This window comes from Cornus florida, unplaced genomic scaffold (assembly GCF_030987335.1).
Source record: "Cornus florida cultivar Cherokee Brave unplaced genomic scaffold, ASM3098733v1 CherokeeBrave_3.0.0_Hap2_Chr10, whole genome shotgun sequence".
Lineage (NCBI taxonomy): Eukaryota > Viridiplantae > Streptophyta > Magnoliopsida > Cornales > Cornaceae > Cornus > Cornus florida.
Window position 1 is genome coordinate 70,731,894 of NW_026775580.1, and position 18,451 is coordinate 70,750,344.

At 34.3% G+C, this 18,451-nt stretch overlaps 1 long non-coding RNA gene across 1 annotated transcript; it reads left to right on the forward strand.

Moving 5' to 3' along the window:
• The first annotated feature begins 220 nt into the window (after positions 1-220).
• Positions 221-2,583, forward strand: LOC132279210 (uncharacterized). The gene is made up of 4 exons (XR_009471248.1): positions 221-360; positions 1,705-1,763; positions 1,936-2,049; positions 2,135-2,583. It is a non-coding gene; the product is annotated as an uncharacterized LOC132279210 (long non-coding RNA).
• The last annotated feature ends 15,868 nt before the right edge of the window (positions 2,584-18,451 follow it).

Below are 18,451 nucleotides of genomic sequence, written 5' to 3' on the forward strand. Positions count from 1 at the left end.
TTCGCATCTATTGACAGAACTCAAGCCCTTTTTTATTCGATCCCAAATTCGACAATAGACTTATCGATATATCCCAGCCTCTCATCTCATTGATAGATTACAGAAGACGATTCAGATCGAATCTCTCGCTCCACCTTCACTCACAATCACTTCATAAGCGCACAACCGTCATCGGCTTCTTCTTCATCACCATAGACGACCGAAGTTAATGCCAGGTTTCCATTTTGTAGGTAAAAAATTTGAGAACTTCTTTAAGGTTTTATGTATTAATCATACATGTTTTCAAGATATATGTTATCAAGAGATGCCTAATTTTTTTATTTTTAATTTTGGCAGTGAGTTTTGGTGTTGCTGCTTCTGGTATGTCTAGATCTAATCTTTGACGGTCTACTACTGGGGTTTATTTATTTATTTCTTTATTTACATTTGTTCTCTCTTTTGATTCTCTTAACTCTGAATTTTCATGTTATAAGTTAATTCATTATTATTTTTCATGTTATTATTATTCTTTTTAATCACAGTGGGTTGGGTAGACAATTTCAAAGCAACATGAAATAGAAAATAGAAAAAGTGCAATGTGGTGCTAGTAACTAGTAACTAGAATTTTAAACATTTTTGAGAGAGAAGGGTCCTTTGCCAGTGTAAATATGTTCAAAGGGTCATCATCATCATGTATGTATAGTGTCTGTCTATAAGTAAAGAGTAGTCCTTAACCTATATAAAAGGGTGGTTTTTAGGTTTTATGTTATGCAGAGGTCTTGATGAGAACCCTCTTTGTCATGTAAGTATGAGAGTAGGGAATTTTTAAAATTACTTCCGGTTTTGGGGGGTCTTCTGTAGTCTGAATTTTTAGTGGGCAGCCATTCTCAAAGAGTTTCTGTAAAAATCGAAGTCGGTATTGTAAATATGGTATATTTATGGACTGAACGTGCTTTGTTTGTGTTTTTGTCATCTAAGCGTCTTGAATTCATATTAACACACCAAAAAAATTTGTTTCATGATATGAAGTCCGGAGAGTATGAGTTAGCTGAAAATTTAAGAATATCATTAGTTCCTAATCACATAAAATAGTATTTGTGTATAATTTTTCAATTTCTAATTATTAAAATGTTCACAAGCTTATTTTTTCTTCCAAGATAATGTATTAATTAAATGATATAATAATGTAAAATTTTAATTAAAAAAAAAGAAAGATAAAATCTCTGCATATCAGGTTCTAATAAAAAACTTCCCCAATTGTTTTAAAAAAACCAAATGATAGATGTATTTTTTATTTTGAACACTTTCCTTGCCTTATTCATGTTATGTTTACTTTTGGAGGTTTAACGTGTGCATGTCTGCATAATTACTGGAAGATTAATTCAAAGTCTTGCATGTTTTGCTCACAAATAAATGCACAAAATAGATGTTTTGGAATCTCAAGATGTAATTTTGGTGTCACACCCACAAAGGCATTGTGACATAGCTAAAACACCCTTTCATTATTATTTTTTATTTTTTGTCAAAACTTACTTGTCAAATAAATGCATAGAATAGATAGAAAGATGTTTTGGAAAGAAAACGAAGGTAGTCTTATACTCGATTCTTTTAACAAGTCAGTCAATATGATTTTGTGGTTTAATTCATTTGGCAATAATTTTGCTTTAAGTTTCCCGTTTTCTGCTGTGTCTAGATTAAACTTAGTGTGGTTGTTTTCTTTTGCAGGCACATAGTCTGAAGAGAAATATAGACCAGTTTTCTGGATATGTCTGGGTTGAAATCAGGTGTTTTATGGTTTTTGGAGGGTCATATTTATTTAATCATTTATCTACTTCTCATGTGCAAGAGTTTCTTCCCTATTGTATTTTTTCGCAGATATTTATGTGCATGCATAAATAAAGACATGATTGATTTTGTCCCCAAAACCTATATTTATTGGTTTATTCTTATCTTCAGGAGGAAAAATAGAGGACAAAAGTTAAGGAGAAACTTGACAAATGTGTTAAAAAAATATTGTTGGATTTTTGTGATATCCTCAATATTCCAGTAAACAAAACCACCGCAAAGAAGGTGAGTTTCCACAAATGATGTTTCTTCTTTTTATGCGGGACATTAGAATGACCAATCATCTTATCAGTCTGAGATATGTTTTTAGGAAGAAATTTCAGTAAATTTACTGGAGTTCTTGGAATCTCCTCAAGCTACAACTGACACTTCGCTTGTTGACAAGGACTAGGTAAGACACTTTTGATTTCCTTTACCTTTTTTTTATTGGCTTATATTAATCTTTATTTTTTTTATTTATTCTTGTGTCTTGTATACTTGATGGCATTAAAATGTTCATATAGTCAGCTAGGTGTGTGGTCTTGTTGAAATTTGTTATTTTCCGGCAAGGTTTATTACTGAAATTGGATATTACATCTCTTTTTTGTCAATACTAAGAAATTCTTGTTTTGATTTGATTTCTTTGTCAGTTTTATTGTATTTTTCTGCTTTTTTAGTAGTAAGTTAGCCAACTATTTTAATTGCTAATTTTGTGATATACTTTAACGATACCCGTTTAGATATCTGAAAGGAGAATGTTTAAATTGTTTAAAAATTTGTAGGTACTTCACATGTTGAATATTTTTTATTCAAAACTGCTAGTTCGTGTAGTCTGACTCTGTGGGGCTTCTGATTTTGGGTTTGTGGGGTTTTTGAGTTTGGAATTGATTGTTTTCAACCATAAACTTGATTAAAAGAGTTTTTAAGCAAGTTCCATGAGAAATTCCAAGTTTGCACCACTTCTTCTATTTAACTACCAATAACTATATAGGATGTTTAATGATCGTCTACATTGAAATTCAGAACGACTTTGCTGAAAATTCCAGACATCCTTATTTTATGGTTTTGAGTGTTAGATTGAAGGCCTAAAGGTAAAAATGGAAAAAGATTGAATTATAAAAAGGAAATGAAAACAAGCCTATGCAGCTCATGATTTATGAATTTCTTATTGCATCTTGGAAAGGTTCCGTAGAAAGCTGGTAGAAAACTAAGCTAATGTAGACCAAGGGTCTAAAAGTATTGTAGACTAAAATAATGAGCATCTTACAAAGGTAACTAATTAATAACTAATTAATAACACTTGACTTTGTATCTTGTAAATACCATGTTATTAATAATCATTTTTGTTGTAACGTAGCGAGGAATTACATAAAAAGTAATCTGATTAGTTTTGTTTTACAAAGTAAATATTCTTACATGCATATTGAATTTTCAAAGCTTAACTTGTCAGGGATAAATCTTAATAATATTCTGTCTTTTCTATTTATACTTTTCCTTATCTTTAATGAGTTGATTTATCTTTTCTATTGGTGTTCTTATTTTCTATTTATATATATATATATTTTTCATGTAGCATATTTTGAAAACTTAGCTTTGGGTTCATTTTTTTGACATAGGCAATAATTGTATTTATTCATTGTTGGTTTTGCGGATTGTTGGATTAACTCATGCTATAAGAATTCAAGCTCTTTTTCTTTAAGACGGTTTAAGTAGTTTATGTTCAGATCTTTGAACCCTTTGTTTAGGATTCTATAGCTCATTTTTGTCTAAGATATCGGAACATTCTATTTAGGATATTAGCTTGTTTTTGTCCAGAAGCTAAGACTCTTTTTTTTGCGTGATGGGCTTTATTGCATATGTTGTAAAAAATATTTTTTTGGTTCGTGTGGCTTATGTAATATCAAGTATTTATTTATTTGAATAATCATTTTGATGTTTTATTAAAATTTATTTTTGATATTGTTTATAATGTTAATAATTTATAGGTTATAATATTATAATTGGTGCCATATTAATATGTTATTAATATATATAAATTTAAAGAAAATTAATATATTGAAAAAATGGGAACATTTTCCACGAATAAATTTTGTGGCCTATTTTGGATATTTGCTACAACATATATTTGTGGCCGATTAAAATTATAGTCACGAATAAACTCCGTGGTCTATTTTGAGTAGTTGCCACAACATATGTTCGTGGACAATTAAAATTATAGCCACGAATAAACTCCATGGCCTATTTTAGATAGTTGTCACAACATATATTCGTGGGCAATTAAAATTATAGCCACGATAAATATTTTTGCGGCAAAAAGATTGAATTAGCCACGATTCATTCCTATATTGGGATTGCTAGCTGCCACGAAAGTATTGTTATTTAGTAATGAAATAGCTTGTGGCAATAGAAGGTATTTTACCACGAGTTCAAATTTGTGGCAAAAAGTCCGCATTTTGCCACAAAAATTTTTAGTCGTGGTTATTGGCATTCTGTGACGGAGCTACGCCCACGACCGAGCCATGAGCTATTTCTTGTGGCTAAAAGGCTTTTACCACGAAGTGTCTTGTGGCAAGAACCCAAATTTGTTATAGTGTGTACCTAGTTAAATCTCACCCATCAAAAAATATCACCCCAGCCAATATTCCACCAATAGCTGCTCTAACCAAAGGAAAGCTACGTCGATTTTTTCTAGTCCTAGACCTCCTTCTGTCACTGGTTCAACATTCGATAAGATTAATAATACATTTCCGTAGGATAAGATTTTGAATCCATCAAACAAGTTAATTGAAGACATAATGTAGTTGCCAGAGGGAGTTGATGTTGATGATATTATAATGGATGCTTCTAAGGTTGATCATATTGTTGAAGTTGCAAGGTTAAAAAAGCTGCTCCATGAAAGGACTAAGGAACTCTAGGTGGCCAAATCAATGCTTTCAAGGTTTGAGATGGCTTCTGTTGAGCTTGTTGGTATCATGAAGTTAATTTTGTTTGGTGATCTCCCTCTGCGAGATATTATTTTATTTTATCTGACAATTATCGTAAACAAAACAAGTCTATGTCGAGTTGTAATTCCAGTTACTTATACTGCAAGTTATTAAGATCGACGATGACTATGAAATTGGAAAAGTTGTTCAAAGTTACCACATTGAGATCATTTGAAGAAAAAGGTAAGAACAACACATTAGGAAGGATTTTAAACAGGGTTGGACATATTCTACACTTTCCATATTTTTTAGAACTTACCGTAGAATGATTTTAGGCTAAAGGAACCAATGAAATCAAGTCTGCCAAACTTAAACCGGTTCAGCACCTCTGAACCGGTTCAAGATGCTCAAGGTTGGCTTCAAATACACTCTGCCAATCTTGAACCGGTTCAGCCCCTCTGAACCGATTTAAGTAGTCCTGATTAGTTTCTAACTTTCAGTTTCCTGTTTCAGAATTCTTTCCTAGTTGGTCTAGAATTGTACCGAGTCCTATACACGAATTTTCTATATTTTCAGAGGGACTAGGACATTCTAAACTCTATATAAACCTTGTCATACATATAGGTTTATTCATGGCTTTTGTATTATAGTTTGTTATTCTTAAAAAGTCTTAGGAAGATTTTTGTCTCAGAAATTCTTAGAGAATTTTCTATTTATCTTTCTAGAACATATACACATAAACACTTAATGAGTTTAGAGTTGTGTTGTTCGAATCCTGATCATGATCATAGAGTTGCATCTACATCGATTAGACAAAAGTAAATCTTCTTTTACATCGAATTCAGACGATTAAAGAATATAAGTAAAAGCGATCACACTTTGAAAGGGTTGGAGCATTCCAGGATTGTTGTCTGATCTACCTATTACTCTTCTACAAAGATCAAGTATATGCTTGAGGTTAAGTTGCTGTTGGACGAGGAGTTGCAAAGCCAAAGGATTGTCAGCAGTTGGTATTTGGTAGAATGATAGGGTGTGAGCCAGAGTCAAAGTTTAGTATATTTTGTTTCAAGCATAGTGGATCAGTTTACTTTGGACTACACAGTCCACGAGGTTTTTCCACCTAAACAGTTGACGTATTTTATCAACTAGAGTTTTCTCGCTAAAATCCTGGTGTCATCTCTAACTTTACTTTGCTTTATTTTAGATTGCATGATATTAATTTATTAATTGCCAAAATAAATTAAGTTATAAAACACAAGATTTGTTTTTTAAATAATCAAAACTTTCTAAGTATATTCTGCTGCGTACAACTCACAATTTGGTATAAGAGCCAATCTCTACACATTGAGTTGATCCGTGTTGAAAAGTTTTGTTTTGTTTTTCAAAAATTGTTTTCAAAATCATGTCTTATACGTTGAAAGAAGACGGTTCTAATCAATGTGGTCTTATATTTGAAGGAGATAATTACAATTTTTGAAAATCAGTTGAATCTGGTTATATACCACCTATAGTAGATACAATTGTGGATGGTAAAGTAATTAAAGAGTTAAAAGATGTTTTTGCTTTTATTGCTGTTGAAACTGAGAGTAATGATGCTAATAATGGCAAAGCTTTATATGCAATTATTAATTCTGTTGTTCCATCTGAATATGCTAGAATTTCTGATTGTAAAACTGCTAAAGAAGTGTGGGATATTTTGCAGGTTACTCACGAAGGAACTTTAAAAGTGAATTTATCCAAAATTCAGATGCTTTCTTATAACTTTGGGAACATCGTGATGAAAGAAGATGAATCCTTTTCAGATTTTTATTCTACTCTTGAAATAATTTCTGAACTATGTCACTTAGGTAAAAAAGTTAGTGATAAGAAAATCTGTGAGAAAATCTTAAGGTCTTTACCTAAAAGATTCTAAATTAGAGTTGAAACCATCACTGAACATTGGGATTTGACTACCTGTAAAGTTGACGAGATGGTAGGTTCATTGAAAACTTTTGAGATGCCGAACTTTGATTTAAATCAGAAGGAGCAGAATCTTGCTTTAAAATCTACATAGGTTGAGAATTTTGTGGATGACAACTTTGATGATGATCTTGCATTTTTGTCAAGGCAGTTCAATCAGATTTTATAAAGACAATAGATGAGAAGGAATAGCAACATGGCTAATCCTCAAAATTTTGACAAGACGTCAAAGTTTAGGTTTAATGAGAAAAAAGTAGAAGAATCAAAAGAAATTGAATTCATTTGTTGGAATTGTGGTGGCAAAGGTTATGCATCCAATGTTTGTCCTAGTACTAGGAAAGAACAAAAAGATAGGAATAAAGGAAAAGCAATGAAAGTTTCAATGTCTGAAAATTTTACATTAAGTGATAATGATTCTCATCAGGATGATACTAATGATTTTTTCTATGTCACTTTTCTTGAACTCATGTTGTTACTTTATTTGACTCTGATATTTCAGATAACGAAGACAATAAAGTTCATGATGAACAGGTGGAAGAGGCTGAAAAGGACGATGAAAGATTAAAAAAGATGGTCAAAGAAACTATGGACGTAAAACAGGCAATCAATAAGCAAGCAAAAAAGCTTATCCAAGCAAAAGGAGGGAATGAAGATCTAAGGAAACAAATTGCTGATAGCACGAGGGAAGCTTTTGAAAGTAATTATGTCATCACTGAGCTTGAGAAGCAAATTATCATTATTGAGGATAAGATAAGTATTGCTAACTCATTAAAGGAATGGTCTGCTTTGAAAAATGATTATCTTAAAATTGAATTGAAATCTGAACAAAATAAACTGAAAAGGTTCAATATAAGTCAAAACAGTATGAATAAGACAATCAACATGAGAAATGATATAAATGATAAGACTGTGTTAGGATTTGTAAGAGGTTCATCTAGTGGTCAAGGTAAATAAATTTTTGTTAAACCTGTTGATATGCCTAAACCATGTTTGTTTGATTCTTTACATTCTAATATGTCTTATATGCCGAAACTGTTGCATTGCACTTTCTGTTGTAAGACTGGACATAAGTATCACTCATGTTTTCAAAGGAAAAAGAAAAAGTCTTTAAAAATTCATTCTCAAAATATTCAAGCTAAGAAAAGGTGTTTTCTAAAAAGAAAAAGAATTTTGTGCCACCTAAGTTTTCTAAAGCTGCAAATTTGACTAAGAAAGAAGTAAAAAATGAGAGAGAATTTCAAGAAGTAAGAGTAAAGATTGTTTGGATCAAAAAGACTGATTTGATCAATTTTGTGCTTGTTGAGTCCATGGAACTAGATTCCAAAAGGACTTCACTTTCAAACTGAGTCCTACAAAATTCAGTGATCATGGCTTAGAAAATTTTGTTGCCATTGGATCGCTTGTTAGGTTGGTTAGGGTTTTGAATTTCTGATCATAATCTTCTTGATATACATATGAAAATTCTTTTGAAGAATTAATTATTTATCTTTGAATGCAAATTGAGACACATGATAATTTGGATAAAAATAGATTCTTGGTCTGTAATCTATACAATGAAAGATGATTTGCATTGATCAGGGAATTTTTATATTTGAATCTCTTAAGTTCATAGTCTTTTGTGCATTAGTCCATCTCTGATAAATTTGGTTGAAAATCTTTTGATCTGTTAACTAGGGTTTATTATTCACAAAAGGTATAAATGTTATTATCTAAAAAAAATAGGAGCTTATAAAAAAAATGAAAAATATTCAGCTTGAAAAGAAAGAAAAATTTGAAAGTTGCTGAATACTTTGCTAAGGAAAAGGCTATCTATTGAGATTTGATTGAAAGCTCCCATTAAACAGTGAGTTGAAGCTAAAAGTGGGACAAGTTGAGTTGGGAATTGCTGACTACTCTTTAGAGTGAAAGCCGTCTTGCTTAGAAAAATTGCTCAAAACAACTTTTCGATTAATAAGGTTTAGACAATGATCTGTTGAAATTCAACTGAAGATGGATTAGATTGGATTTCACACCCACACAGACATGAACTTGCTAGATTAATTTCTAAATTTTTCAGTAAAATTTGCAAGTTTGATTTCATGTTGTAATTACTTTCTGAGATTTAAAATTATTTGAAAAGTTTGTGGAGTCAAATATTTGTTCTCTGAGATATTTTAAAATTCTCTGAAAGGGTTTTGAATCATGTGTTGACCAGATGATTTAAATGATTGGTGATTTGTTGTTTTATTTAAAATAAAAAATAAAAAAATTGGAAAATTCAAAAAGATTTTTTAGTTTTAGGTTTTTAGTTTGTTTTTGTTGATATTTTTAATCACTGATGTGTTAGAATAATTTCTGGAAACATTTGGAAAAAAGTTTTTTTTTTCAAAAATACACTGTGGATTCAAGACTGGGAGTCTTGAACTGGTTTAATGGGAGTGAACCGATTCAAGTTTGTCAATAGGACAAGCCTAAAGTGACTGCCTATCTTGAATCGGTTCAATAGGGCTGAACCGGTTCAAGCTGTTGTGCTTATTGCACACTGCCCTTCTTGAACCAGTTCAAGAGGGCTGAACCGGTTCAAGAGCTCGGGTTTGGGAGTATTATACTTGCTTGTTGCTTTATTATTTACTTATTCTCTCTACCTCCATGTGCATGGTTGCTCCCTTCACTCCATAGTTCATACACATGCATATATATACATCATCTATATCATATTTTTGTTATTCATTCATGGAATATATTTGATCATTACAGGATATTCATGAGATTAAAGACAAGAATTGAAGATTGTGAACATTAAAAATTTGAAAAATGGGTTTGATAGAAAATTGTGCAGTTTGGGATTGAAATTCTAAGAGGATTGATTAAGTATTTGATTTGGGGTATTGAAGCTTCTACTTGTGACAAAGGATTACAAGTTGCTTTATTGAGCAATTGTTGTTGATTTTTGAGAGAATTGAAGATCAAATCAAGTTATTCTATAAACACTTTTGGGGTTACACACCAAGTGTTTGATAGAATTCCCAAGAGAGGTTGAAGTCTTCAAAGTGACAAATTTTGTGAAGAATATGGCACCAAAGTTGTGAAAGAAAGCTAAAGGCAAAGGCATTGCACAATCTAGACCTCCCAAAAGGGCCTGAACCAGCATAATCATTCAGGAACCTCAAAGTGGTTCACATGCTTCAAGAGATGTTCCAAGGAATTATCCGTCTATTTTTAGCACCGGCAGGATTGAGTTTAATGAGTCACACTTCTACAATGACAATGCTTGGAAAGTGTATCTCTCGGTCTACATGGATGGTCCTATCAAATCTGAAAGGAACATTAATCTGCACAAGCTTCAAGACACGGCGAGGTAAAAGTTAGTGAATTACATCAAAGAAAATCAATGGCTTTTCTTCACTAAGCTTGGAACGAGTACTTACTGTCCGGATATGATTCGCTACTTCTATGCTTATATTCGAGATACCAAAGATACATACTTTATTGTATCTCTTTTTGGTGTTAATTATATGGTCGATGAGAAGGATATTGAAGCTATCTTGGCCCTTCCAGACCGTCTTCATTTGACAGGATAGACTCTACCTTTGACAATCACGGGTCTAGATTTTTCTCGTATTGTTCCAAAGATTTGTGTGCCAAACTCTTTTCTGAATCAAGATAGTATTCCTGCCGATTCCTGACAGATGAAGCATCGTTCTTTAATTTGTTTGCTATAGCAAATCTAGGCTATTTAGGAAAGAAAGATGAAATAAATCTTGATCGAGCACAAGTTCTCTATTTTCTTGCTATTAATGAGACTATTCAGCTTGCACCATCAATTGTGCAGCTTATGATAGCTCATTATAAGAAGAACTCGCGAAAGTATTCTTCTCCTTGTTTGGGTGATTATCATGGAATTCTTCAAGAGAAAGAATGTTCAGATTCCTCCAAGAGCGTATCATTAGTATATTATGACTTAATTGGATCCTCGTGCTCTGAATAAGTCTAAGACTGCTAGGGAGAATGCAAGAAAGGCTCAGAGAGGTGTTGATGAGGGGTCGTTACAAGCGTTAGAAATTACTCAACTATTTCCTTCAAAAGGAAATTTCACTCGAGCAGATGCAAACATCATGTATTCTTATCTACTTCAACATCAGACTTCTATGTTTAATAGGATGATGGTTGAGAGTCGAGATCTCAAACTACATATGAATGAGATGAGAGTACAACAATCAGGGGTTCCGGATGAGGATGTCTACAGGCCTGTACCTCTAGATCCATCTATGAGAGCTGAGGGTGAGAATGACTATTCAGATGGGGATGAGGATGAGGAGGATGAGGAGGAGAGTGGAGAAGACTGAAGATGATATTTTATTTCTGACATAGTGGTTGGGAAGATAATGATGCTGTATTTTTTTTTTGGTTTATTTATTCATGCATCATGACATCATACACTTTATCACATGGTCATTATTTTTGGATATTCTTGGTATATGCTTTAATGACATGTTTGGGTGTTTATTTGCTTCTCTTATTTATCTCTATACTTTGTCAATTTGTTACAAAAAGGGGGTGAATAAATGTGATATTAAGGGGGCGATAAATTTTTTGAATATTTACTTAAGGGGGAGTTTTTATAAATTTTTATTTATTAAACTTCATTGGTAGTTATTGCTTGATATTGTGCACGAATTTAGGTCAAGCTATATATTCAAGAAGAGAACAGTGATATTTCGTGATTTACCTTTAAACCAATTTGTAATTTAGAGAACAGTGATATTTCGTGTTTTACCTTTAAACCAATTTGTAATTTACTTTTGTGCTTTGGGTAGATTATTCAAATTGTTTTTAGGGTTTTGTTGGGAAATTGCCAAAGGCGGAGATTGTGAGATATTATTTTATTCAGCAATTATCGTAAACAAAATAAGTCCATGTCGAGTTGCAATTCCAGTTACTTATACTGCATGTTATCAAGATTGACGGCGACTACGGAATTGAAAAGGTTGTTCAAAGTTACCACATTGAGATCATTTGAAGAAAAAGGTAAGAACAACATATTAGGAAAGATTCTAAACAGGGTTGGACACATTCTACACTTTCCATATTTTTCAGAAGTTACCGTAGAATGATTTTAGGCTGAAGGAACTAAGGAAATCAAGTCTGCCAAACTTGAACCAGTTCAGCCCCTCTGAACCGGTTCAAGATTGGCTTCGAATACACTATGCCAATCTTGAACCGGTTCATGTGACGACCCTAGATTTTTAAACCCAGTGCGTCCTGTGCTGACCCATTGACGGGTCCGAATGCGGAAACAAAGTATCAGAAGTATGACAAAAATAGTCCCAAGGTCAAAATGTTCATTTCTAAAAATATATAGATTTGGGTAATATCGAGCACACCACTGGAAAGACAACGAAAAACTAATCAAGATGGACTCAAGAATCGCATGATTCGGAGTCCGGACAAAGGTGAAACGACAAAACAAAGAAAAACGAGCAATAAAGCTAAAAGGGTAAACTGGTAATTATCCAGAAATATCTGGGTGTAATCGAGCACATCGTTGGATAGACAAATGAAAAATTAATCAATTTTAAAAAAAAAATCACTTGATTTGGAGTCCGGATGAGGGAGAAAGGTCAAGAACAAAATTGACGTCGCGGCGGCCCGACGAAGGCCGTGACAGCTACAGTGCCATCAACCCACTACTGCTGCAACTGAGAGTAAAAACAGGTATCTAAATGGACTTTTTTGGAAAAACTCAAAGAAGAAACCCCCCCTAAAATCAAGTTTTCTACCCGACCATATGAATGGAAACCAAAAAAATGCACTGTGAAATGCCCAAAATACCCTCAAGAAAATCAAGTCTAGAAGTTGAAAATCTTTTCAAGCTACTGCCCAAAGAAAGGAAATGGGGCTTCGGGAGGTTTTTAAATTGCCTAAATTGAAAATGCAATCTTAAAATACACCCACAAGACCACCAGAAGTTTCAGATCGGTCGTCACACTTTTCAAAAAAAAGTCGATGAATAGTACCAAGTACATTTGCACTAAAATCGGCAAAAACCTGGCAGCGATGATTTTTCGGAAAAAAAAAAAGATTTTTGAGGGCCAAGATGGCATTTTCTGGAAAAACACAAAGAAGAAACCCCCCTAAAAATTGAGTTTTCTATGTGACACAAGAGGAAAAATGAAAAAAATGCATTGTGAAATACCCGAAATGCCCCTGGAACAGAATAGGGTAAAACTCTTTAAAAATTCTACTCAGAGTTTTTGTTTCATCAAGGATGGTATTGTTTGCCAAAGTGAGCATGCAAGCATATGTAATGTGATAAAATAGATGTGTTGAAATGGCCTATGGCCTCATGGCATATCATATGCAAAATAGAACCCTTTAATGCATTAATCCCATAATTTCCATAGACAAACAATGAAGTTAGGCTAGCATACTTGTCATATAATTGTTCTTGGCCCTTGGCCTCATTACAAACACATCCATAGAGTATCAAAAGGAGCACTTAAGTGCACATTACATGACTTGAACAATAAATACCAGTTTTTGACATAGTATGCAAAATGGAACAAGATATGCTAACATGTGCATAATCTAACATAGCAAAATAATACTCCAAGTAGTTTAGCAAATCTAAGACTGTTGTGCATCCCACATTATGGCTTCTTTACCTGAAAAACACCCAGTAACTTAGGGGTGAGTAAATAAGTTTACTCGTACGGAATGCATGGGTTTATCTTTATACCAAGTTTGCAATTCAATGCAATTTAATTCATGCTATCAAAGTTACATTAGAACTTTCAACATAGCACAATGAGATGTAAATTCACAAAGTTAACAACTTGGAATTTAAATGCGAAATAAAGCCAAAGTGGATACTTGGATATTGCCCGGATTAAAACCGTACTCTTGAGATCACTTTAGGGCTATTAACCTATGGGTACCTTCCCCTAGTGTGCACTATAGTTGTAGAGGGACAATCCCCCGTACTAGAACCAAGTCCTAGCCTAGTCATGTTCTTGATAATATCCCAAGTTTCCAAAATCAACAAGTAGAGCAACAAGTCATGATATGTGATAAAACACAATGAGTTCCATGGATTACATGACTAAATCATTAGTCTAACATGGTAGAAATTAAGTAGACCAACTAGGTAATTTATCTAGATTTCAAGAATTGTCCAAATGATTCCAATTTAATATATGACATGGTGTAATTCATGGCCATGCTTTATATCAAGTCACAAATGAATTACAAACATGGTTTAATTAATTTGAATTTAAATCAACATAAATCAATTAATCCTCTAGATTTAAAAGCTCATTTAAATCATGCCAAATTAATACATAACAAAGATCAAGTCATGGTCATGCCATTTATCAAGTCTAAAGTGAATTTTATAGTAGTTACCATTAGTCATTTATTTCTTATTTCAATACAAGACATGCATATAACTTGGATATCACTATAAGAAGAATTAAATTACTTGGAAGATTAATGATAACACCCCCTACCTCACAAGAGGATTGTTCTTCTTGAATCTAAGACAACCAAGCTTAAAAATGGAAAACGAAACAAGGATTTTGTAGAGGAGAGTGAGAGGAATCTAAAGTGTTCCAAGCTTAAAGGTCTAGGGTGAGTAGAAGGTAGCCAAAAATGAAGGTCAAAGCTTAAGGTTTCAAGCTTTTTCCATAGAGGCTAGGGTTTTCTTTACATGAGAGGGAGATGATGAAGCCAAGTGTGAGAGAATGTGGGTGGAGGAAAAAGAAATCCTCCACTCACTATGTGGTCTTATACCATGGTCAACACACACTAGTTTGGTCAATTGCACAAAAACTCTTCTTTAAAACCATAATCTGAAAGTGGCCCAAAAGCAATTTGCAAGACTAAATGTGAGACCTACACTTGTCATCATCCTAAGGTTCCCTTCTAGGTTTAATCCTAGGCCTACACTTGTCAACCATCCAAGCCAAAAAGTGATCCAATCCTAGGCCAACAAGTGCATAAATCTCCACCCTCCATGTGTCAATAGATTATGGTTCCAAGTCTCTCCACCCAAATGCCTACAAGTGGCACCGTAGGAAAGTGACACTTGTTACATTTTTGGAAAATTGAAAAAAGGTCCTTTTTAAAAATATCTTTCAAATTAAATTGCAAAATGGTCCCTAAGACAAAAAATAATTACTTTTCATAATTACACTAAAACCCCTCAAGTTATGAATAATTACCAAAAGTCATGCACCTATGCCCTTTACAAGAAAATTAAGCAATTAATATGTTTTTCTACAAAAGTAAAAATGTAGATATCTTAGAAATTAAATACCATGGATGTGTGCAAAGCCGGAATCAAATTCGAGCACAAAAAGTGAGGTTATGCAAAGAAAAATGGAAACCCAGAAAAGACAAAAGTGAATAATGACGATAAATGAAAAATGTGAAAATGACTCGATCCTTAAAGGAAGTTATCAATCCTAAGAAAAAAGTCTCAGAAACTATTTTCGAGCACTCGAGATGACACTAAGTGACTAGGAATCGAACCTAGAAGAGAAATTTCAACGAAAAAAATTCATCCGTAAAATTTGAGGAAGAAGGAAAGGAATGAGAATGACCGGGTCATTACAACCATCCCACCTTAAAGGGATTTCGTCCCCGAAATCCAGCCCCAACAAACAAAAGGCGAAACCAGGATAAGTACGAAGTACATCTTCGAGTATCCCACACAACATATTACGAAAATAAACCTAAAACTAGAAGACAATATACAAACCAATGCCATTCGCACCCATGTGCCCACGACAGGAAAACCTCTCAAAAGAAAAGTGACCTCACGGCCACACGACAAGTCAAGATCACACACAGAACCTAAGGTCTGACAAAGGAATGGAAGACAACAACCGTAAGCATTCCTTTAGGTGAACCATTATACCGATTCAAAATAACCACCAAAAGAACTCCAAGATAATCATATATTAAATCAAGGTACTGAACAAGGACGACCTGGGAGTACGAATAGTGACCAGAACCCGCCCATGATGTACTCAAATGTGAGGTAGCAATGACAGTACCTAATGCCCGCACACACTTACTCGTCAGTAAGGTAGCATTGACGACAACTAGAACTCGCCCACAATACACAACTTTATACGGTAGCATGACAGTATAAAGCACTTGTTCATAACCTGCCCCCCACTAGGCCTACCCATAAAACCTCTTGATACAAATGACATCAATGTCGTGAATTATCATTACCAAAAGCACTACAGGAACCAGGCATCTTGTGAGAGTTGGGGTAACAGATCCCAAAACTCTGACAACAATGTCATAGGCACCGCTACGCTTAAGGCCTTAATTCCTCTATACAACCAAACCAACAACTCCAACACCTCAAAACACTCCTATTAACAACATTAATCAAGAATCCAAAGCCCGACAAGCAAAACAACATCTCCAAAATCCTAGACATCAGCCTGAAACAGATTAACTACAAGACTACTCATCGTAATCAAACATCGTATCAAAATCCCTATCACAGATAACTAAATCTTTAAAAAAAATAAGTCCACCACATGGCACACACATCAAAATCCCGACTATCAAGGTTACATAATGAATCTCCCAAAACCGTGCTTGGCATTGCCAAGTTAAATCAAAATTCCTCAATTTCAATCCACAACCAATCATTCGAACTACGATTTCCCCAAAACTACGCCTAGCCATAACTAGGACGAGAAAACTTCACAAATAAGCCAAATCCAACAACAATTTCCTAAAACCTTTCATAAGAGTCAATCACATCCAAGTCTCCTAAACTGAAACAAGTCTCCAAAAGACATTCTCAAAAGAGTATTGAGCTCACCTCACGAATCAAACAAATCCTCATTGATATGGACATAAGTCCCCAAAAAAAATGGATGTCGCACCAATCCACTCACTCTGAGCACCACAACTCCGTCAACAACCACGGTAAAAACTCCCCAAGGGAAGACATGAAAGAAAGGGAACCACCAGTCCTAAGAAGGATAACACTACGACTCCACCTCTGAAATGAAAGACAACAAGGTCAAAGACTTCGCCCCCTACATGGGAGTAAGTCAACCAAAATCTACCAAATCCTCACCAAGGACTCAAGACAATAACGGCGATCCTCACGGACCAACCAACCCCAAAACTGTGCACAAGGCGACGAAGAGAAGAGACTCACACCTTGTGAAGTCCCTAACATAAACCAAGAAAAGGAGGAGAAAATCTATTCTCTCACAAGTGTCAACACAACAAACACGAAAATGGAGCATTCTTCCCACCTTAGGGAAATTGATAGCTCAAGACAAAACAAATGTGATAATTCCTCTACAAGGAATCTCACATCGAAACTATACACACTATGTGCGACTGAAGGAAACAGAAAGGAAAACCAAACATGGAAGTCATGCATATGACAAGGAATACAACTACCAAATAAGTAAATCTACTCACATAGATAAAGTCAAGAGTACATGCAGCACGTCTCTATGTAACACAAAAGCATGTCATTAAAGCATAGTAAAAACATGGCATCTCTAAACCTATATGTAAGGCATGCTAATGTCACACAACAAGAAGATAAATGTGGATAGACCTCCACTTACTCATGCATCACAATAACATAAATCATACTACTAACATGGTAGTAAATGAAACTGCAGAAGATAAAATAATGCAACAATGAACCCTATGGACATCAGGTCATAGAGTGTCATGTAAAAGGAAAACAAGTCCTAGCCACAATCTGACTCCAAAAACCATTGTGACAACAATCTATCTCAAAATAAACGTGAGCCCTCACCACAATGGTAAGACTCTAACAGTCCATCTCCAAATCTAAAGGTGACACTATGAGTGACACTAACAATGCAATGCTCTCACCAACCCAAAACATTGATCAATTGACTCGACCACAAAAGCGTCATCATCCAAGGAGAACTCAAAGAAAATGGCAACTATAGCCATACCATCAACAACCAAATCAATCTCAAGAATCGTCCCTAAAATGACCATTAATCACTGACCAAAAGGACTACGCCTATCGGAATAAAAACCAACGCCAATTCTATCTGAACTGCACTCGTAGCTAGCCAGTACGGTAGCCTGATAGTGCTATGCCCCCGCCCACAAACGTACCCGCCTACGAAAATTGTAATCTCAGAGGAACCTTCCAAATAACCAAGGATCCTAAGAGGTACATAACCTCATTATAGCCCAAAACCAACAAATCCAGCCCTATAGCTACGCTCAATGACTTAACTCACGAGAGCCTAAAAAAAAGGTGTCTCTCTACCTACCTCAAAACCGATGCTAGATCAACAACGACCTAAACTATAATGAAACTATGACTACAATCACCATCAATCTTAACTCGTGCCTCAATGACTAATCCCGTATTATGCCAAATATGCAAAACAGCTATGCATATATAAATCTAACCTAGCATGCATCATATGTCATGCTCTTTACAATGGAATACAATCATACTAAACAAACAGCATACCACATGTAGAACGTAAGCATATAAACATGTTATTAAAAATAAATATGTTATCATGAAGCATATAAACATGTAAAACAAAGCAACAAAATGTGATATGCACCCAAACCCGTCGTCCCAAGGTATTCAAACCTAGGAGCTTTGATACCACCTATGACGACCCTGGATTTTTAAACCCAGTGCATCCTGTGCTGACCCATTGATGAGTTCGAATATGGAAGCAAAGTATCGAAAATATGACAAAAATAGTCCCAAGGTCAAAATGGTCATT